Below are 24104 nucleotides of genomic sequence, written 5' to 3' on the forward strand. Positions count from 1 at the left end.
AAATTTTTATGATAAAGCAAACCCTGCAAAATTTGGTAACGATAAAACTTTAATTGACCAAAATCCATTAAGTATTTTTACTTTACTGTTCAAAATACTTACATGAATGAAGGTTTAAGAAAACAAGACAGCTGCATTTTTGTGGTACAATTTTAACTTTTGATATCCTGCCTCTTGCTATTTTCTGGGCAATGTTCACAGATTCCATAGAATAATGAAAGAATAGCTGGAGGTGAAAAAAAACAAGCAATACTTCTTACATTCATCAACAGAAGTAGTTTATGCCTAACAGCAGTTTTTAATCATTTGTCATTTTCAGTCCACACTATTTTGTTTGCTTCATTTCCTCCTCCTTTTCCTCTAGCACCCTAATTATGTATCTTCCTTTTAGTTATTTCCTTCCCATTTAACTTTCATTACGTGTTTAGCTGTGCATCAGCCTGTATAACATGCCCTCACAAACCACTTTGCCTTGCACCTCGTCATCTTTTTTAGTTAAGTATTTCATTAACAATTCCTTAGTAATGACTAGGATTTTATGTTCAACCTGACTTTTTTTTTACATTCATTCTCATTCTTTTTTTAATTCACCTTTTTCACGTTTAGTTTTAATTCCTAGTGTGATCCTTACCCTATAATATGTTATTCTGAAACATTTTTGAAGCTCAACTGTGACATAAGTGAGTTTTGTAAGCATATATTATTAGCATACATTGTGCAGTTCATCCCACATTATTATTATTATATTATTATTGGGCGGCACGGTGGCGCAGTGGGTAGCGCTGCTGCCTCGCAGTTGGGAGACCTGGGGACCTGGGTTCACTTCCCGGGTCCTCCCTGCGTGGAGTTTGCATGTTCTCCCCGTGTCTGCGTGGGTTTCCTCCGGGCGCTCCGGTTTCCTCCCTCAGTCCAAAGACATGCAGGTTAGGTGGATTGGCAATTCTAAATTGGCCCTAGTGTGTGCTTGGTGTGTGGGTGTGTTTGTGTGTGTCCTGTGGTGGGCTGGCACCCTGCCCAGGATTGGTTCCTGCCTTGTGCCCTGTGTTGGCTGGGATTGGCTCCAGCAGACCCCCGTGACCCTGTGTTCGGATTCAGCGGGTTAGATAATGGATGGATGGATATTATTATTGTTGGCTTGACTTTTATTTTTAGTGGGGTGCATAAAGACAAGCAATTTTTTTTCTTCTGCCCCTAAATTATTTTGACTTCATTTTGTTGTATATAGCTATAGCCTTGAAACACACCAGTTAATTAACACCAGAGGTAGGTTATGCAAGCTACAATATAGAAATCATTGATTAGTGCATCCCCTATGAGCAGCAGGAATTCCCACGTTAGTGTGTGTGCTGCTTCTAGCCATTTGAAATGTTTGCTTCAAACATGGCACAATGGCTGTGGTTGTGGGAATCAATTTATGGCCTACGCAGTGTGTTCTGGCCAGTTTTATATATTGGTATGCAAAAAGCATATTCCACATGAACATCCAAGAACAGACACCATGCATTGATTAGTTCATAAAGGTTGGATATACAGGCTGAATCACATTTACAATTGTCTACAAGTAGACAAGTCACCCACAGCCCATTGAGCAATGATATGCAGTATGTTAACAATAAGCAATCATGTCAATTAAGCTTATGCTATTCAAAATATCAATCAAATATTTGGCAGGAAAGCAGTGGGCAAATTTCACTGGTTAGTTATTGATTAAATAGTCAAAATGAGCTGTTTAAGGTTATCTCAAATGAAATTAATGTTTAAATGTAAAATATTGCTGAAGTCCTAGCATTAGTATTACATACATTAACTTATGATTCCCCTTTTGTATAATGCTTTTAAATTTTATCAGTATTACCTGTCACACTAAATTCTATAACATGATATATACATGTTTTTCACAGAAACCTTTCATATCATGTTTTAGATATTAAACAACATCATCTTTGGTAAGAATCTAGTTTGCATTCTGTTTCAGTATATATTGTCACATGCCTACACATAGGAGGCAGCTTAAGTGCTCTAGTGATTGTAATTACGCACTGAACCAGAGGTGGCGCTGTTGTCTAATGCCTTCGCTCTCCCTGCCTCCACAGAATGGAAGACTAACAGCCACTCCACTGCTGACATCACTTCTGTTGTCTGCCCTCCTGGACCCACCCCTTCCTGCTCTAATCATACAAAATCACGGACATCGCCATCTTGAGTCAGTCACATTGTGGACTTGTGTCTGAAAAGACTTTACTCTGATTTTGTACGTTTTTTTTTTTTCTTGCAAGTACATGGGGTCACCATCTGTTTATAATATCTTTAATTGTACTATTAACTGCTAACTTTGTAAACTGCAACTTAATGATAATAAATTGTTCATTAAGGGTGACACAGTGGTTAGAGCTCCTCCTTAATGCTGAATTCAGCTCCCAGTTGCTGTCTGTGTGGAGTCTGCACATTCTTACTGTATCTGTGTGGAATTTTTTCTGTGTAGTCCTGCTTTCCTACTACATCTCTAAACAAATGCATATCCAGATAACGTTTTCCTCTTAACTTGCCTGATGTCAGTGTAATTTTGTGTGTATGATTGGGCTGTGTAACGGAATGGCTCATTCCTGTTTTACACCTGAAATAGATGAGACAGGCTTCTGGCCATTGTCATCCTCAATTGAAAATTAGAGTAATCCTGACAAGAACAGGCCATTCAGCTCCACGAGTTTCTCCATTCTAGATTGCCTAAAATAATATCAAGTTGAGATCTGAGGGTCCCTACAGCCCTGCTCTCTACTACACTATATGGTAATGTATTCTATGTGTCTGTAGTTCTTTCTGTGAAGAAAAACATTTGTGTAAAATCTGTTCATAAGTTTTCAACTGTGTCCCCATTTTTTTGTTGAAGAGTTTATTTTAAATTAGCATCTGGGACCCACTCTACAATTTCCTTTATAATTTTAAATATCTGTTAGTTTCCATTTACTTAAACTGAAGATGTTCAACTCCTTCAGTCTCTCCTCATAGCTCATTCTGATCACTTTCTTTAGCACTGCTACATCATTTTTGTAATATGGAGACCAAAGATGACACAGTACTCCTGGTGAGACCTCACTAGTGTGCTATATAACTTAGGCACAGGCTCCCTTGACTTGTACTCCACAAGTTCTAAAATATAACCTCCCATGCAATTATCCTTCTTGATGGCTTCTGTCTTGATGCAGATAGTGATTAGTCCACGACGACTTCGAATTCATTCTAATAGGGGCTACTAGGTTTCAGACATCCCATTGTGTATTTAAATCTCACATTTTTCCTTCGTATGTGTAACACTTTACATTTACTTACATTAAATTTCATCTTCAACAAATCTACGAAAGCCTACATGTTATCCAAGTCCCTCTGTAACAATTCAGCTGATTCTGCATTATCTGCCTTTCCGCCTACAGTACTTTAGTATCATTTTCAAACTTGACCAGCTTATTGATTATATTATTGTCCAAATAGTTTATGTACACCAAAAAAAAAGCAGCAGCCCTACCACTGATCCCCATGGGACATCACTTTTAACACCTAATTCTGACAGAATTCCCCTCATCTGTGTTTGAGCAGATTTTGTGCTCACCTACACACCATGCCTTGAATTTCCATTTGTTCTGGTATGAGTTTGGAATAGCTAGATTTCAGAATGTTATTGTTATGTTTATCAAGCTGCATAAGTTATTTAACAGTTCTTTTAGAGTTTATTAAACTTTATAATTGGTCCCATCGAGGAGACTAGGATTAATCAGCAGTATGAGCTTCAGTAAGACCAAGTAAATTAAGTGCAAAAGGAGTGTGGCTGTAATGGAGGATTGCTTTTTAGTAGAGGGAATAGAAGGCATTATGATTAAAGTGTTTCAATCTAGTCTTCACGAAAAAATAAAATGTCTTATTCTCACTACTTACATTTCTAAATTAAAGTCTTACTGCTACCATATTTAAATAGTGGAATATATATTTTTTGCATTAGATAACTATTTACAAACACCTAGGACAGAAATGAATTACATAGTGCAGCAATGTCCAGCGATTCTGTCTCACAACTTTGGATTTTAGCCTATGATATTGACTGGATGGATTTTTTTTTGAGTAAAAGGAATAAAATGCCCCTTTTTAACATTTTTATGCTGTATGTTCTCCACTTTGAAACCTTTAGTGTTCAAGGGCAAGGTTTTTAGATGTAGTTTATTTTTATTACCAAACAATTTAGAGTTTGAACTGGCCTTTAAGTATATAAGTACACTGTGTCATTTGGAGCAGTATTGTATGTCATAATACTTGGCTGATTAAGAAATTCAGTTTTGTGACTTTTTTTAAATACATGCTGCATGTGTATCTCAGATGGCAAAGACACACTGTTTTAAATCAGGTAACAGATGAATGATGTATTTGGTTGAACATCAAACACCTCCATTCTTTAACACTGTAACTTAGCACCTGGACTCAGGCATTCATACTTTTATCTTAAATCTTAATTAAACCTTTACTCTTTGTAATATATTACACACTGAACAAACGAACAAAATCACAAGCTATAGTAGTAATACTTGTGAAAGAAACTTGGCACAAATATCCATTAGATAAGTTCTACAATAATCAGAAGGTGACTGAAAAAGTGGTACCCAGGCAGGAAATTACACCTCTAATAAAGAAGTAAAATGGTTTATATTTGAAAAAGTAAAGAAAGTGAGTGCCAAATTATTGACGTGAGTGAGCCAAGCAGTCTATCTTTAATATTGACAGAAAAATATGTTAAGAGGCACAGATCAGATCCAACATAGAGAGACAGAAGGTATGCATATTCACTGGAATCATCCCAGGTGCTAGAGAAGCCAGCAACTGCACATGAAATTCATCTTTCATCCAAAAGCAAAATAGCTGCTTCCACAGATGTGGTCTCTGGCACGATGGCCCTGTCTGGGAGGCTGCACATCCAGATGAGCGAAAAGATGATGGAAAGGAACTGGATGTAATATAAAGAATTGGACTGCTGGACTTTTTTCTCGCTTATAATAAAATTTCCAGTTCAAAGCAGTAGGAACGTACAAAATAATGAGCAAAGGTGTGTAAAACTGCGGTTGAAAGATTTTTTATTTATTTATTTATATATTTTAAGTTATTCCAGAAGTGAGATCCATCATGTTTTTTAATGAAACAAATAGTTTAAATATAGAGTAAAGCAACAAAATGGTTGAATTTGTTAATGAATCAAAATAAAGTAGATAAGCAGATACCATTTAATCTGCAAAATCTCTGCACAAAGAATACAACTTTATTTTTGTATAGCACTCTCAGTTAAAAATACAAGTACAGATCATACTAATTACTTAATACAGGACTGGTACACCTGTAAATGCATATTTGTTAAAAAGAACAAGGTAGACACTGATTAAACATAAATGGAAACCAACGATTTCTGTCCATTAATGAATTGATGAACTATGGCCGGTTCTCTTTTGTAAAAGAGAAAGTCAAAAATAAAGTCACAGTCCTGGATACTGTAATATGTGATTGTTCAGTAATGATTTTGTCAATTATTTTACATCCAGTTATAAATTATTATAGTCTGCAGATTTTGTGACGTATGGCGTCTTCAGGGGAGAATGTGAGTATCGAACATAGTGCATGATGTTAGTTGTACGAGATTAGTGAATTAATAACATTAGAAATGTACTTCTGGGTGTCTTTGCTTCATTCTTAAGAACATTACAGAGTCCTCAGCCAACTGGCCTCCTACTTGCTCGGGGTTTTCTATATTGAAAGAATGTATGCTTTCTGTATAGAGTCTTTATGTTCTCTGTGTTTCTGTGTAGGGTTTCCTGTGGTTGAGAGCCAAATTGGTTGGACACTTTGTGAAATGTAGTTTCTTCCTTGTTGTCGACTCAGTTCACCAATGGAGTCTCAGTCTCCTTGACATGGAGATCAGTGCCATGCATAGCCAAGCTGGATTGTCTTGTATTTCAGTAGATTCTGATGCCATGCTGTCTATCGAACCTCGCTGCGGCAATCGGGAGTTGTGTCATCAAAGGCTGTTAAGTGTTTGTTCTTGATTAGTAAAGTAAGTGAGTGTGGAGTGTAACGGTAAAGTAGTTAACTCATTCTTGTTTAGAGGTCATTTCTCTAGTTTCTTTTTGAGTACTAATTTGTTTCTAAACACAGTGTGTAGGTAAATAGATGTCTTAATGTGCAGTAAATTGACAGAAAGTAAATATAAGCATGAGAGGCAAAGAGTGTGTAAATGCTTTAAATAAAGGATGCTAATAAATAGAGCTTGAATGGGTTTGAATGTGTTAAAGACAATTTAAGTGACTTTGAGTATGTTAAACAGATCCCTGCACTGAGCGTTTTGGTGGAGTGGGGAGTAACATGTGGCTCACTTCTGTGCAAGTCTGGGAAGGCAACGGGAGGTGGGGAAGCTTGGATGGGGAGCCCTGTTGGGGCTGAAGATGGCCACAGGGACCTCAACCTTGATAAGATGAGGTTTGGATGTGGTACCCTACTGGGAGCTATGGTGCAGTAGGGACATGAACCTGGAGAAGAATGGCTCTGTTTGTTGTAAGGGCATCCCTTCATTCTGCAAGGTCTGATTTGGATAAGGGGAAGAGATGCCAGGGTTCAAGTGATGCACCAGGGGTGTGATTTTACAGGACAGTTCCTTGCCTTTGGATTTGAACCTTGTTTTTATGGAATAGTTATTTGACTGAGTTTTCACCCTCACGGTTCACTTTTTATAGAATAACTAAAATTTTTAAGCACTGCACTTTTGAACACTGTTTGCTTTTGGAGTTTTAATTAATGCACGTTGTCTCTTTATGCACCTACCCCCTGTCTGGATGTATGTGTCCTCACCTGCTATGCTCATCTCGGTTACAGGTAGTGTGGAGCTAAACCAAGGGTTCATTTTTACAACTTTTACAAAATGCCAGAAAAGCAGCAACTGAACTGAAAGTGTCCATTTTCAAATGGCAGCTAAGACTAAGAGTTCTGTTTGAAAAAATGTGTAATAAAAAGGTAAGCATTCTTGTTATGTTTCAGCCAGTGTTCCCCAGCTGGCTGGTGTTCATATTCCACTTTCATGTCTGTATTGTTCATTTTTTTGTTTATACAGTATTACTATTGTTGATTATTTATTTTTTATGTTTCTGTGTATCTTTATGTTCCATATATTTTGTGGGTGGTGGGTGGTAGGGCCACCTGCCCATCACCGTCAATAGACTGCCCTCCATCATATAAAGGCTGATAAATAATGAATTTGATGGTGAATTTTCCTGCGTTTATTGCTATTTTTGGTTATTACTGATTTTTCTGGATTTTTTTAACTTGTTTTGCTCTGTTTTTCGATGATTGTCTTGCAATTCGTATTTAGATTGTGTTTGCCATTGGGATTGACTATTTTGAAGGACTTCTGAGAATTTTGTGCTCCTTGGAGCTTCTTGTTACACAGCATTTTTCTTTAAAATAAACATTTTATTTATAGCAATTCTTTGTTTACCGTTGAGTTACTAGTTGAGACTTTTTCGTGGTATTTACCTCCTCTAATGGGCATTCTGAGCACTTTTTGGGACATTTTGGAATTTTTTAATGCATCCTTTGAGGCCTTACACCACTTCACCCCTTTGTGGGTTGCTGAAAACTCAACAGCTCTCTTAATTGTTTTCATCTCTGTTAAAAGAACTGCAACATTTTATAGTTTCTCAAAACAACAAGATGGTAGAGCCCATACAGGCTGCGGCTTACAGAGCTCCCGAGTCCGCGGTGTTTAGTGTTAATCTTTGTTCGTCTTTGTCAACTAGTATATGTAAAGAAGTAGATTTAAGTGATAGTAGTACGCAGACATACATTTACGAGCGGCAAATCCTACTCGATTTCCGAAGAAACTGCACCAAAATATCCAGTGAGGTGACAGAGACGCTCCGCAGCCTTTGCTTACTTCGGCAGCCTGAGAATCTGAGCTGGCGAAAATGCAAGCGCAGCGATCGGAAGCAGAAATGAGGTAAACGCAGCGGTGTTAGCACAAGTCTAAAAACTAATCCCACCAGACTTGCGATACCGTCCATTCTGCTCGCGAACGTCCGATTGCTGGACAACAAGCTGGATTATATAAAGATACAGCGGGCCAAGCAGTGGGAAATGAGAGACTGTTGCATCTTTATTTTCACTGAGACATGGCTCCAGGAGAACATTGCAGACTCGGCCATCTAGCTAGATGAACTGACCATCTTCCGAGCGGACAGAGACTCTTCTTTGTCCAGTAAGACCCATGGGAATGGGGGGGGGGGGGGGGGGGGTGGGGGTGGGGGGGACTGTGTGTTTATGTGAACAGAAAGTGGTGTACGAACGCTGCCTCAGTTGCGCGACACTGCTTCCTGCAGATAGAGGTTTTATCGGTAAGATGTCGGCCTTTCTACCTGCTGAGGGAATACAGTTGCGTGCTGGTGGTTGCCGTCTACCTCCCGCCTAGCGCAAATGCTAACCAGGCACTAGTGGAACTCTACGAGATCATCAGCAAACTGCAAACGACGCACCCCAAGGCATTTTTCATTATTGCTGGAGACTTCGATCATGCCAACTTGAAGTCAGTTCTCCCAAAATTCTTCCAGAATGTGAACTTTGCTACTAGAGGGGGAAGCTGTCTGGACAATGTTTACAGGAGTGCCCCTGACACCTACAAGGCCCTACCCCGCCCCCACCTCGGCTGTTCAGACCATATCAGCGTTTTTATGGTTCCTGCATACAAGTCCCTGCTGAAGCGCACTAAACCAGTCCCACAAGAACATCAGAGTGTGGCAGGTTGGTGCTGTTTCACCTCTCCAAGACTGCTTCGAATTGACAGACTGGGACATTTTCAGGGAGGCTGCTATGGATGGTGACTCCATCAATCTGGAGGAGTACACAGACTCTGTGACTGGCTACATCTCCAAATGCATAGAGGATGTTACTATTACCAAGGATGTTACCACAAGAGCCAACCAAAAGCCTTGGATGAGAAGAGAAGTGCACAAGCTGCTCAAGATCAGAAATGCTGCCTTCAGATCTGGAGACAAGGCCGCCCTCAGGGTGACCAGAGCCAACCTGTCTAGCGCTATAAGGAAAGCTAAGTGGGCATGTGCGCAGAGGATCAACAAACAATTCAGCAGCACCAGAGACACGTCGCATGTGGCAGGGCGTTCAGACAATTACAAACTACAAGCCCAACCAACACAGCAGCAATGGTGATGTCTCACTACTGGATGAGCTGAACAACTTCTTCACACGGTTTGAGGCACAGAACAAAGAGCCTGCGAGAAAAGCAACACCTCCCTCCACTGACCAGGCACTCTGTCTCTCCATAACTGACGTGGAGAGGACTGTATCCAGAGTCAATCCATGCAAGCCTGCAGGACCTGACAACATACCTGGTCATGTGCTCAAAGAATGTACCAGTCAACTGGCTGGTGTCCTCACAGACATCTTCAACACATCTCTGAGCCAGTTGTCAGTCCCAGCATGCTTCAAGTCGACCACCATCGTACCAGTGCCAAAGAAGTCATCAGTGACATGCCTGAATGACTACCGGCCAGTTGCACTCACGCTAATCATAATGAAGTGCTTCGAAAGGTTAGTCATGTCACAAATAAAGACTAATCTCCCTGCCTCCCTTGACCCTCTTCAGTTTGCATACCTCTCAAACAGGTCAACTAAGGATGCCATATGCTCTGCCCTTCACCTCTCCCTGACACATCTGGATAAAAAAGACACATATGTCAGGATGCTATTCATAGACTTTAGCTCTGCCTTCAACACAATCATCCCTCCAAAGCTGGTTGTAAAACTGAGCAGGTTGGGTCTGAACACCACCCTCTGCAATTGGATCCTGGACTTCTTGACAGAGAGGCCCCATTCAGTTCGGATGGGCTACAACACTTCCAGCATCATTACACTGAGCACTGGAGCACCTCAGGGCTGCGTGCTTAGTCCACTGCTGTTCACCCTGCTGACTCACGACTGCACAGCCACGCACAACACCAACCACATCATCAAGTTTGCGGATGATACAACAGTGCTGGGACTGATAAGCAGGGATGATGAAACAGCATACAGAGATGAAGTGGAATGGCTGTCTGCATGGTGTGAAGACAACAATCTATCTCTCAATGTTGACAAGACAAAAGAAATAATCGTGGATTTCAGAAAATCACATCCTGCCCACATCCCACTCAGCATCAATGGTTTAGATGTGGAGACTGTTAGGAGTACCAAGTTCCTCTGTGTGCACATAACTGAGGAACTTACGTAGACGCATAACACCTCATCACTAATCAAGAAAGCCCAGCAGAGACTACACTTCCTGAGGCGGCTGAAGGGAGCAAGTCTTCCCCCTTCCATCCTCACCATGTTCTACAGAGGCACCATTGAGAGTGTTCTGACCAGCTGCATCACTGTCTGGTATGGCAACTGCAACATATCCGATCGCAAGCGCCTGCAAAGGATAGTGAAGACAGCAGAGAACATTATTGGGGTGCCTCTCCCTTCACTACAGGACATATTTCACAAACGCAGTGTCCGCAAGGCCTGCAGCATTGTGTCGGATCCCTTACACCCCTCACATGGACTTTTCACACTTCTGCCATCCAAGAGAAGATACTGCAGCATCAAAGCCAGATCTGCCAGGATGCAGGAGAGTTTTTACCCCCAAGCTCTTAGACTCCTTAACACCATGCTGCCCCCGGGATCTTCCACACTGCCTCAACCACCTCTAAAAACAGAACTTTTATACATGCGAGCCACTTTCCTGCAAAGACGAGTGTGCATGTAGAAAAGAACTGAAAATCTCATACTGACCTGAGTATTTTGACACTCTTGATATCCTTATGCTGTGCAACATTCTGACCTGTCATTGTTTACACGTCTTAAACAACTATTATCATACACTGATAATTTCTGCATTATCTATATCTATTATTTATTTATTATATTACATATCTTACACATCAATATTGCTGCTACTTCTTTGTCTTGTCTTTGCACAATGTCTTGTCTTGTTTGTGTTTTAATTTTAAATTTAAATTTTAATTCTATTTTTAATTTATTATTTGCATGTCATGTTGTTACACTGGACACTGAGTTTCGCAATTTCGTCTATCTGTATACTTGTATATGGTTAAGATTACAATAAAGTTCACTTTGACTTTGACTCAAACACATAATGTAAATGAATCATTATCAGAAGCTCAAGGTTATAATCCCTTGTTAATCAAAATCTTCATTTTCTAACCAATTAAAGTACTATTATTCCGGCTTTCCCTGAACATACTGCATTCCTTGACAAGACTTTCAAGCTTAAGGTCTTTCACCTGAAATCTGTGAGCTGAAAAGTTTAAAGTATCTCCCATACCAGCCTTGTCTGGTGTAACACTAAACGGAATAAGTCACAGCATACAGTACACTACAGCATTTGCATGCCATCTTACTTTGCTCAGCTGATAGAAATGAGAACTCACCTTTAATAGCACAATGGGAAAATGCCTGGTGGTAATTATTAAATCGTAAAAAAATATATAATTTACACTAGGAGGAACAATTTAAAAATTTGTTGGCATATGGCATCCCTCCAATAATTTTATGCACAGCAAAACTCTTTACATCAACCTTTGAAGCAGCAAAGCCTTTAAACCACATTATTATTTTTCATACTATTTTTTATTATGTTCGTTTTGCTTTTATTCTCTGCGGTGGGCTGGCGCCCTGCCCGGGATTTGTTCCTGCCTTGTGCCCTGTGTTGGCTGGGATTGGCTCTGGCAGACCCCCGTGACCCTGTATTAGGATATAGCGGGTTGGATAATGGATGGATGGATGCTTTTATTCTCACATGTTTTTTGGGAAATTGGCTCTGAATGTGATTGTTAGACAGAGTACTTAAATAACTATAGTTGGGTAACTGAATTATACTGTTTGTTTTGCATTCCTAACTTAAAATAATACAAAAAAAAACTTTTATCATGATGGTAACATCAGTCATTTTCATTGTCTGTTCCAAATAAGATATCACAAATAATGGTAATCTCCTATTAATTCCCCTAATTTGCATGCATATTTAGCTGTCAAACTGTCACTATTTTTATCACAGCTGAAAAGTATTAATTTTTTACTTCAATTAATGTGTAAAGGATTGTTCTTTAAGATATCTATAGTGTTGGGGTGATTTTATTTGTTGAATTTTTTGAAAACCATATAATCTTAATGAATGTGTAATGTACTCTGAATATATAATGATGTTTTGACCATTTTATACTTGATCCTCTTTTTGGCTGGTCCAACTTGTGTGCTAAAGTGCTACTGTTCACTGAATGAAGCACTACATTAAAAAATAGTTTTTAATTCTTAATGCTCTAATTGATACAATGTCAACATTTAGTTTTATAAAAGCAGGCCACAGTTCCAGTGTGCTGGGTTTGAATTTTAGCCTGTCATTAGATACATTAAGTTTGCAAATTCTCCCAATTTTTTGGTGGCTACTCCAGTTTTCCCCTTACGCACAGGTTCAGACTCTAAATTAGTGGTACTGTATATAAATAAACATGTTTATGTTTTTGAATGTGCCGTGAAAAGGGCTGACTCCTCATCCAGTTTCTGCCTTGTGCACAATGCTGCCAGGACAGGTGCCATTTCCCTGTGGCCCTGAACTGAACAAGTGAGTTCACAAACAGGTGAATGGGAAGGTAAACTTCTCTATTTAGTAATTTGATAAGTATTCTAGATGTTTCAAATGTCTTAATCTTTGATTTTATATCAGCCTCTTTTTTGCACTGTTGTCTTAAGAAAGGCATGTAGTTAAACTGGCTCTCCTATCTGATATACTAGATCCTCCTCAGAGCTGTTTTAATGCAATAAAATACGTACAACATGAATACACTTACTGATTTTTTTTTTTTGTTCAACATGTCAAGGAAGATATTTTTTACCTTTGATGTCAAATGACATATCAAAGTGTAAGAAGTGGCACTCAATGTAATATGACCTAGAAATAAGAGTCTTGAGTGCTGCTTGACAAGTACATGCCCTAGATGTGTTGTGAGCCATTATACACTTGCATGAAGTGTCTTCAGCACAGAGTGTTGTACAAGTCAATAATAATAACTACAGTGCACTACAATACACACATTTCCTTTTAGAGAATCACAGGTCTAAGCCAAAATTAACAGTGGCATTGCACCCATGAAAATATCTGTCAGCTGCTGGGGTCCAGTTAATTTTATAACAATGTTTTAGACTTAACTGAATAACAAAAAGGCATATGTGAATAATGAATGTTACATTCTGAATACCAGGGATGCTTATGATCCAGGAATTGCAACAATCTTCTTGGACAGTTTCCAGTCCTTCTCATTTTTAGCCCTACCCCCACCTATTCCACAGTTTCAATAACTTGTTACACTGTAAAAGAATCATCAAATGAACATGTAGAGATTTTTTTAAACTAAACACAAACTGGAGCTTCTACTACAACACATTACTTTTTAGTTGTGCAAGGTATAAACCTTGGAGTTTTTACATTATACAGCAGTATAATGTATCTCAAATAAATATTTTGATAGATAGATAGATAGATAGATAGATAGATAGATAGATAGATAGATAGATAGATAGATAGATAGATAGATAGATAGATAGATAGATAGATAGATAGATAGATAGATAGATACTTTATTAATCCCAATGGGAAATTCACAAAAAAAGTGATATGATAAATGATACTTGGATAGAAGTACCTTGGAGACATTTCTACCTTATATTAATCAATTTATCAGAAATCCTAGGAATTGTCACTTACTATAGTGAAAATTGAGCCCTTTGAAATATTTTGATTACCTATAAAACTGCCCTTTAGTTGTGTCCTGTGTCTAGTTAACTGAAATCTTTATTTCAGTACACTCTTAAATCACAGAACATGCTGTCTGCCATAATATATTGCTGGGATGAACTGTGTCAAATACAGTGTAAATATAGCCAATCCCACATGTAAGCTGAAAGTGTAGCACTTACAGTAGATGAATGTACAGGGCACTAATCTGAAAAACACAAAGTAATTAACCCATAAAGAATGTAATAAAAATAAACTATTTGAAAAAAAGTTAGAAGTGAGCACAAAAACGAGGAGATATTCAAGAGCAGAGTGTGAATGAGAAAATGAGAGGGGCATTAGAAAAAAGCAAATAAAAAAGAAATTCAACACTTTTGCCCTTATCTTTTTATTGCATTCATTTAGTATAATTTACTGAAATGGGTTGGCACCCTGCCCGGGATTGGTTCCTGCCTTGTGCCCTGTGTTGGCTGGGATTGGCTCCAGCAGACCCCCGTGAACCTGTGTTCGGATTCAGCAGGTTGGAAAATGGATGGATGGATGGATAGTATAATTTATTTTTAACCTGAAAGTTTTTTCCTTAAATTAGGTCCCCATGACATATGCCAGATCACCTTATGAGTATTCCACAGAAAAAGACTGGCTCTTCAATCAGAATTTAACATCTTGACAACAAGAGAAATTAAACAACTTATTTTTAATTCACAACATTATTGTTATGAATTTAGAGAGAAGGCTATTAAGATTCTAGTTCAACAAATCCTTAAGTAAGAGGTTCACAAAGCAATAACAAAAATTACCAATGCAACTGGAAATAAGATCAAGGAACATAAAGACATAGCTAACAAAGTTAAGGAATACTGTAAGTCTTTATATTTTTCTCAGTGTAAAGAAGATGAGGCGGAATCTAAAAAGCTTTTCAATAAAATTCCAATACCCCAGCTCAATACTCTTAGTGCAAAAGAAGTTGATAAACCTCTGACACTTTTATAAATATAGGTTGCTACAAAAATTCATATAAGTTAGCTCAGTCATTATTAACACTGTTTGTAGGTTGGTTGGGAGCATGTGCTGATGGCAAACCGCCCTGATTGAGAGCCGAGTACAGCCATGCAACGGGTGACAGCTCAGCACCACACTGAACAGTGTGAGTTTTTTTTTTATTCCCCCCATCTCATCTTAGCAGGGGAATTAATTCTTTCAAAATGAACATCCTCCCTAAGATGCTATATCTATTCCAGAGCATCCCTATATTTATCAAGAAATCATCCTTTAATAAGTTACACTTGATTATAACATCATTCAGCAGAATTTGGAATGGTCACACATCCAAAAGACAATTCTACAAGGACCTAAATCAAAAGATGGCATGGCACTACCAAACTTTCAGTTATACTACTGGGCAGTAAGTATATGCAAAATATAATATTAGAAATTGTCAGAAACTGATGAATGCACGCAGGCCTGGCTTGCAATGAAAAATAAATCCTGTTCCAAACCTTCTTTGTATTCTCTGGTCTGTGTTCCAATAAAAACAAACTATCATCAATTTACTGGCAATCCAGTCATCTACCAATTAATTAAAATATGGAAGTAATGCAGGGCACATTTCAATGCAGAGCATTTCTTATCTGTTGCACCTATACATAATATTCACCTTTTTCCACCTTCTCAGACCTACTCAGTATTTAATCGTTGGAAAACTCTAGGGATTAAGATGCTTAGAGATCTTTATACAGACAATGTATTTTGCATTTTATGAACAACTATGTGCCAAATGTAACTTTCCAGCTGTACACTTTTTCCTACATACATATTAGAAATTTTATTAAAATAAACCTACCCCACTACCTACCCTATATAAATATTTAAAAAAATCTACCCTTCAAAGATCCTGCTAGCATTGCCATATAGCTCCAGCATCACTAGGTCATATATTTTATGAATGCACTAAATTAACATAATTTTGGACAAAAACCTTTACATACTTCTCAGACAGTTTTTTTTTGTTTGTTTGTGGATTGAATCTTGTTTTGCTTTTTTTCATTGGTATTTGTATTTCTTCTCTTTTCATTCTTCTGTGTTGATTTTTAATGAAATGGTCATATCTGTCATGTTATTATTACTTGTTTGATCGAGCAGCATGCCATTGTAAAGTTCTGCTTTTTGAAAATAAATAAAAAAATATTTAGCTGTTTTTTTTTTCCTTTTACTCTCTTATTTCTACTATAGGTTTCCATAGGGTCTAACCTTTCACAGCATGACAGAGCTGATAATTATATTATAATTATATTATATTTGTGCTCCCATTACCAACAGAAAGAAGGTGGAAGTAAAATGAATGCCATATACAGGGCTATTTCTGCCTAGCACCCAGTGCTGCTAAGATAGGCTCAGTTTCCCCATCACGCTTAATTCAATTAAGTTTGTTTTTGAAAGAAAATATTTTTTGCTAACAGTCTCAATTCACTGCGTCATGAACTTTGCAATGGGTCCAAAGTTCCGAACATGGACTAATTTCTAGTATCGACTCCAAAGTATCCTGTGGTTGCTGGACCTTTACTCTAGTTTTCCTCGAACCATTACTGTACTTTTCAGGTCTTGTGGTATTAAACCATCATTCTTCAACAAGGATGAATGTTGATTGGATAGCTTTTTAGGGGTGCTCCTTTCCTTGATACACCTATGACACTGTTAAACATATTAAGACCAGCAGGGTTGCTCTTTCTGATATACTCAAGGTGACTTGTCTGCAATTCTCTATCGTGTCCCGTTCACATCTACTTTTTTAGACACAAAATTTCTTGGCTCCTGCCTATCGACAGTACTTTAAATAGCATTTCAGTACATATCATGCTGTCACTGACCTGAGAAAGGCAAGCTTACAGCATATAATAATGTGGTCAGTGTTTATCAATCAAATAGCCCTTTTTGCCATTTTCTCTTTTTTAGCTACAGACTCATAAATACTGTAAAAATCTTAAGAATTGTATGGTATGCTGCTGAAATAAACCCACAATTTATTCATTTTCTTATTCCATTAGAGTCATGGGTAACCAGAGCCTTTCCCAACTGGATTATGCGCCAGGCAAGCAATAATGCTAAAGAGGATGACTGTCTGTTACAGAACAACTGAAAGCATTTGATGTACAGTATATCCATCCATCCATTTTTTTTATCCTGAACAGATTCTTGGGGAAGCTGGATCCTATCCCAGCAAGCATAAGACACAACACATAAACAGTTTAGGATTACCAATCCACCTAAACTGCATGTCTTTCAGATATGGGAGGAAACCAGAGCACCTAGTGGAAACCCATATGGACCCTGGCATAATATGCAAATTCATCGCAAGGAGGACCTGGGATGTAAACCCTGGTCTCCTTACTGTGAGGCAGCAGCCCTACTACTGCACCATTGTGCATCCCTTTAATGTATATTTAATCTTGAACAATCTTAAACATAAAATGCTCATATAGTATAACAACCTCTTATCTAATGAAAAGTATGCTTATTTCAAAGAGCTTTCAAAGTTTTAACTGCCCAATAACATTTGCTCCTTTAATTGTAAAGTAATAAGATATAAGCAATGTATTCAAACATATTTGCTGTTGTTGTATTCCACAAGTAGCCAAAAAAAAAGAAAAAAGGTTCTGTTTGTGAACCAGAGAGCACTACATCCCCTGATGCATTGTAAGTGCATATCCAATTACAAGCTGGCATTTTGTGGTAACAAATTAGATAGAAAGATATTTTAAGACTTTTTCTAATGTTAATAGCTATGGCCCATTGACTGTGCAGAAGTCAACAGTGGATTAGACATACACCAAGCAGATTTTGTTGGTTGCTGCAATGTTTTCAGTAGGCCTATAAGTTTATGAATATGCTGTGATGGTCAGCACAACCAAACACTCAACAACATTACATCTTGAGTCATTTTTTCCTCGTGGTACAGCATAACATCATATCAGTCCCAGTGAAGACATTCCTAGATTGGCTCTAATTTCAGGTATTGAGAAAGGCAAAGGGAAGTCACAAAGTTTGAAACAGTGAAAACACATAACAGGCTTGGTCTAGTTCAGAGTAAGGCATTATATGTCCTCCTCGAACCGCCACCTTATCGTGGAGGAGGGGTTTGCGTGTCCCAGTGATCCTAGGAGCTCTGTTGTCCGGGGCTTTATGCCCCTGGTAGGGCCACCCAAGGCAAACTGGTCCTAGGTGAGGGATGACACAAAGTGCAGTTCAACATAACCTCCTATGATGAATAAAAAATTTGGACGGCATTTTCCCTCGCCCGGACGCGGGTAACCGGGCAGCCCCCCCCCCCCCGCCCTCCCCCGCCCCCCCCCCACCTCTGAGGTGGAGCTCGACCGGGCACAGCCCGAAGAGGCAACGTGGGTCCCCCTTCCTATGGGCTCACCACCTATGGGAGGGGCCAAGGAGGTCGGGTGCAGTGTGAGTTGAGTGGTGGCCAAAGGCGGGGACCTTGGCAGTCCAATCCTCGGCTACAGAAGCTGGCTCTTGGGACGTGGAATGTCACCTCTCTGAAGGGGAAGGAGCCTGAGCTTGTACGCGAGGTTGAGAGGTTCCGGCTAGATGTAGTCGGGCTCACCTCGACACACAGCTTGGACTCTGGAACCAATCTCCTTGAGAGGGGCTGGACTCTGTACCACTCTGGAGTTGCCCCCGGTGAGAGGGGCCGAGCGGGTGTGGGCATACTTATTGCCCCCCGACTTGGAGCCTGTACATTGGGGTTTACCCCGGTGGACGAGAGGGTAGCCTTCCTCCGCCTTCAGGTGGGGGGACGGGTCCTAACTGTTGTTTGTGCGTATGCACCAAACAGCAGTTCGGAGTACCCACCCTTTTTGAAGTCCCTGGAGGGGGTGCTAGAGGGCATACCTTCTGGGGTTTCCCTCGTACTGCTGGGAGACTTCAATGCTCACATGGGCAATGACAGTGAGACCTGGAAGGGCGTAATTGGGAGAAATGCCCCCCCCCCCCCCCGATCTGAACCCGAGTGGTGTTTTGTTATTGGACTTCTGTGCTTGTCACGGATTGTCCATAACAAACACCATGTTCAAGCATAGGGGTGTTCATATGTGCACTTGGCACCAGGACACCCTAGGCCTCAGTTCGATGATCGACTTTGTGGTCGTGTCGTCGGACTTGCGGCCACATGTCTTGGACACTCGGGTGAAGAGAGGGCCGGAGCTGTCAACTGATCACCACCTGGTGGCGAGTTGGCTTCGATGGTGGGGGAGGATGCCAGTCAGGCCTGGTAGGCCCAAACGTGTTGTGAGGGTCTGCTGGGAACGTCTAGCAAAGCACCCTGTCGGTGGTTGCTGAGGCAAAAACTCAGGCATGGGAGGAGTTTGGGGAGGCCATGGAGAATGACTTTCGAATGGCTTTGAGGAGATTTTGGTCCACTGTCCGGCGTCTCAGGAGGGGGAAGCAGTGCAGTGTCAACACTGTATATGGTGGCGAGGCTGACCTCGACTCGGGACGTTGTGGGTCGGTTGGGGGAGTACTTCGAAGACCTCCTCAATCCCACTAACATGCCTTCCAATGAGGAAGCAGAGCCTGGGGACTCGGAGGTGGGCTCCCCCATCTCTGGGACTGAGGTCACCGAAGTGGTCAAAAAACTCCTTGGTGGCAGGGTCCCGGGGGTGGATGAGATACGCCTGGAGTTCCTCAAGGCTCTGGATGTTGTAGGGCTGTCTTGGTTGACACGTCTCTGCAACATCGCATGGACATCAGGGACAGTGCCTCTGGATTGGCAGACCGGGGTGGTGGTCCCCCTCTTTAAGAAGGGGTACTGGAGGGTGTGTTCCAACTACAGAGGGATCACACTCCTCAGCCTCCCTGGAAAAGTCTATTCGGGGGTTCTGGAGAGGAGGGTCCGTCGGATAGTCGAAACCTCGGATTCAGGAGGAACAGTGTGGTTTTCGTCCTGGTCGCGGAACAGTGGACCAGCTCTACACCCTTAGCAGAGTCCTGGAGGGTGCATGGGAGTTCACCCAACCAGTCTACATGTGTTTTGTGGACTTGGAAAAGGCGTTCGACCGTGTCCCTCGGGGAATCCTGTGGGGGGTGCTCTGGGAGATAAGGGCTGTTCGGTCCCTGTACAATCGGTGTCAGAGCTTGGTTCGCATTGCCGGCAGTAAGTCGAACCTGTTTCCAGTGAGAGTTGGACTCCGCCAGGGCTGCCCTTTGTCACCGATTCTGTTCATAACTTTTATGGACAGAATTTCTAGGCGCAGCCATGGTGTTGAGGGGGTCCGGTTTGGTGGACTCAGGATTGGGTCACTGCTTTTTGCAGATGATGTTATCCTGTTTGCTTCATCAGGCCGTGATCTTCAGCTCTCTCTGGATCGGTTCGCAGCTGAGTGTGAAGCGGCTGGGATGGGAATCAGCACCTCCAAATCCGAGACCATGGTCCTCAGCCGGAAAAGGGTGGAGTGCCCTCTCAGGGTTGGGAGCGAGATCCTGCCTCAAGTGGAGGAGTTCAAGTATCTCGGGGTCTTGTTCACGAGTGAGGGAAGAATGGAGCATGAGATCGACAGGCGAATCGGTGCGGTGTCTGCAGTGATGCGGGCTCTGCATCGGTCTGTCGTGGTGAAAAAGGAGCTGAGCCATAAGGCAAAGCTCTCAATTTACCAGTCGATCTATGTTCCTACCCTCACCTATGGTCATGAGCTATGGGTAGTGACCGAAAGAACGAGATCGCGAATACAAGCGGCTGAAATGAGTTTCCTCCGCAGGGTGTCTGGGCTCTCCCTTAAAAGGGTGAGAAGCTCAGTCATCCGGGAGGGGCTCAGAGTAGAGCCGCTGCTCCTCCGCATCGAGAGGAGTCAGATGAGGTGGCTCGGGCATCTGATCAGGATGCCTCCTGGACGCTTCCCTGGTGAGGTGTTCCGGGCATGTCCAACTGGGAGGAGACCTGAGGACAAAACGAGGACACACTGGAGGGACTATGTCTCCCAGCTGGCCTGGGAACGCCACGGGATTCTCCCGGAAGAGCTGCTGCCCCCGTGACCTGACCTCGGATAAGTGGAAGAGGATGGATGGATGTGTGCTGTTCTTATTTTTGTTTAATTCAGTTCAGTATCACATTCATAATGCTCAGACAACATTTTTAAAGAAGCTACAAATCTTAATGTGAACATTTTGAAATAATGAAATTTCATATGGTGCCTGATATATTGGAGTACGTTTATATTAAACGTTACTTGAAAAGTGTTTGAATGATTCTACCGTATGATGGAATAAATGTTGCCTAAATATTTTTTTTTTTTTTTTTTTTTTTGATAGACTTTTTTAATGCTCAATTTGTTGGACACGGGGTAAGAGAACATGATTAAGGAACATAGCTTATAGCACAAAAAAAAACATAACGCACACCTATATCAAAATGTTTCCTTTTTTCTTTGAGCCATTACAGCATAAAACAGACTATCTTACAAACAGACCTCAGTATGTGCGTCTCGGGAACTGCAGGTCTATCTATCTATCTATCTATCTATCTATCTATCTATCTATCTATCTATCTATCTATCTATCTATCTATCTATCTATCTATCTATCTATCTATCTAAAAATAACAACAACATTTATTTATATAGCACATTTTCATACAAAAAGTAGCTCAAAGTGCTTTACATAATGAAGAAAAAAAAATAAAAGACAAAATAAGAAATTAAAATAAGACAACATTAATTAACATAGAAAAGAGTAAGGTCCGATGGCCAGGGGGGAACAGAAAAAACAAAAAAAAACTCCAAACGGCTGGAGAAAAAAATAAAATCTGCAGGGGTTCCAGGCCACGAGACCACCCAGTCCCCTCTGGGCATTCTACCTAACATAAATGAAATAGTCCTCTTTGTATTTAGGGATCTCATGGAAGGACTTGATGATGATGGTCATGCAGACTTCTGGCTTTTAATCCATCACTGTTGGAACATCACGGTGCTTGCGCCACCACCAAAAGGACACCGGAAAAGGAAACAGAAGAGAGAGTAGGAGTTAGTACAGATTTTAGAGCCACCATGAATAGTTATTATAATAAATAGGATATACAGAGTATCAGGATTAAATTACAGTAAAGTTATGAGAAGGCCATGTTAAAATAATGTGTTTTCAGCAGTTTTTTAAAGTGCTCCACTGTATTAGCCTGGCGAGTTCCTGTTGGCAGGCTATACCAGATTTTAGGTGCATAATAGCAGAAGGCTGCCTCACCACTTCTTTTAAGTTTTGCTCTTGGAATTCTAAGGAGACACTCATTTGAGGATCTGAGGTTACAATTTGGAATATAAGATGTCAGACATTCCGATATATAAGATGGGGCGAGATTATTTAAGGCTTTATAAACCATAAGCAGAATTTCAAAGTCAATCCTAAATGACACAGGTAACCAGTGTAGTGACATCAAAACTGGAGAAATGTGCTCGGATTTTCTTTTCCTTGTTAGGATTCTAGCAGCTGCATTCTGCACTAGTTGCAAACGATTTATGTCTTTTTTGGGTATTCCTGAGAGGATTGTGTTACAGTAATCTAGCCGACTGAAAACAAACGTGTGAACTAATTTCTCAGCATCTTTCAATGATATAAGAGGTCTAACTTTTGCTACGTTTCTTAAGTGAAAAAATGCTGTCCTAGTGATCTGATTAATATGCAATTTAAAATTCAGATTACAGTCAACAGTTACCGCTAAGCTTTTTACCTCCGTCTTAACTTTTAATCCTAATGCATCCAGTTTATTTCTAATAGCCTCATTGTATCCATTATTGCCAATCACTAAGATTTCAGTTTTCTCTTTATTTAGCTTGAGAAAGTTACTATTCATCCATTCTGAAATACAAGTCAGACATTGTGTTAGTGAATCAAGAGAATCGGGGTCATCAGGTGCTATTGATAAATACAGCTGTGTGTCATCAGCATAGTTGTGGTAGCTCACATTGTGCCCTGAGATAATCTGACCTAACGGAAGCATGTAGATTGAGAAGAACAGCGGACCCAGGATAGAGCCTTGTGGAACACCATATAGGATATCATGTGTCTTTGAGTTGTAATTACCACAACTAACAAAGAATTTTCTCCCTGCCAGGTAGGATTCAAACCAATTTAAGACAACTGCCAGAGAGGCCCACCCATTGACTAAGGCGATTTCTAAGAATATTATGATCAATGATGTCAAATGCGGCACTCAGATCTAGGAGGATGAGAACAGATAAATGGCCTCTGTCTGCATTTACCCGCAAGTCATTTACTACTTTAACGAGTGCAGTTTCTGTGCTGTGATTTGTTCTAAAACTTGACTGAAATTTAGCATGTTTATTGAGGTGGTCATTTAACTGCATAATGACTGCCTTCTCTAGAATTTTACTTAAGAAAGGCAGGTTGGAGATGGGTCTAAAATTTTCAAAAGCAGATGGGTTGAGATTATTTTTCTTAAGTAGGGGTTTAACTACAGCAGTCTTAAGACAGTCTGGGAAGACCCCGTATCTAATGACGAATTTACTATGTCAAGAACGTTATCAATTAGCACGCCCGATACTTCTTTAAAAAAATTTGTTGGTATTGGGTCAAGGACGTAGGTGGAGGGTTTCAGTTGAGAAATTATTTTATGTAAATCAGGTAAATCTATCCTAGTGAAAGAGTTTAATTTGTTTATAACGGAATACTGGGGTTTAGGAGGATCCTTAGTGTTGGGGAGATATACTATGTTATTTCTAATATCATTAATTTTTTGATTGAAAAATACAGCAATAGCCGCACAGATTTTACTGGAAGTACTTAGGAGACATTCCTTTGAGTTACCTGGGTTTAGCAGACGATCAATCATCAAGAATAAGACTCTGGGATTACTAGCATTGTTATTTATAATCTTAGAGAAATAGCAGCGCCTCTCAAGACGGACTGTGTTATTGTATTCTGTTATTTTAACTTTTAATATTTCATAGTGGATAGTTAGTTTAGTCTTCCTCCATTTACGCTCAGCTCTACAGCATGTTCTCTTTAAATCAGACACTCTTTGGGTGTAATAATGCTAGAAGATTTTTTAACTGTCTTTACAGGTGTAACTATGTCAACAGCAGCTCTCACTTTAGTATTAAATCTTTCCACCTTATTATTTACATTATCCTCGCTATTATAGTTGGCACTATAAACGGACTGATTGCTTAGAATGTTTGTAAGTTTTAAAGCTGCTGATGAGTCAAAGAAGCGTTTTTTAACAATATGCTTC

This window comes from Erpetoichthys calabaricus, chromosome 1 (assembly GCF_900747795.2).
Source record: "Erpetoichthys calabaricus chromosome 1, fErpCal1.3, whole genome shotgun sequence".
NCBI lineage: Eukaryota > Metazoa > Chordata > Cladistia > Polypteriformes > Polypteridae > Erpetoichthys > Erpetoichthys calabaricus.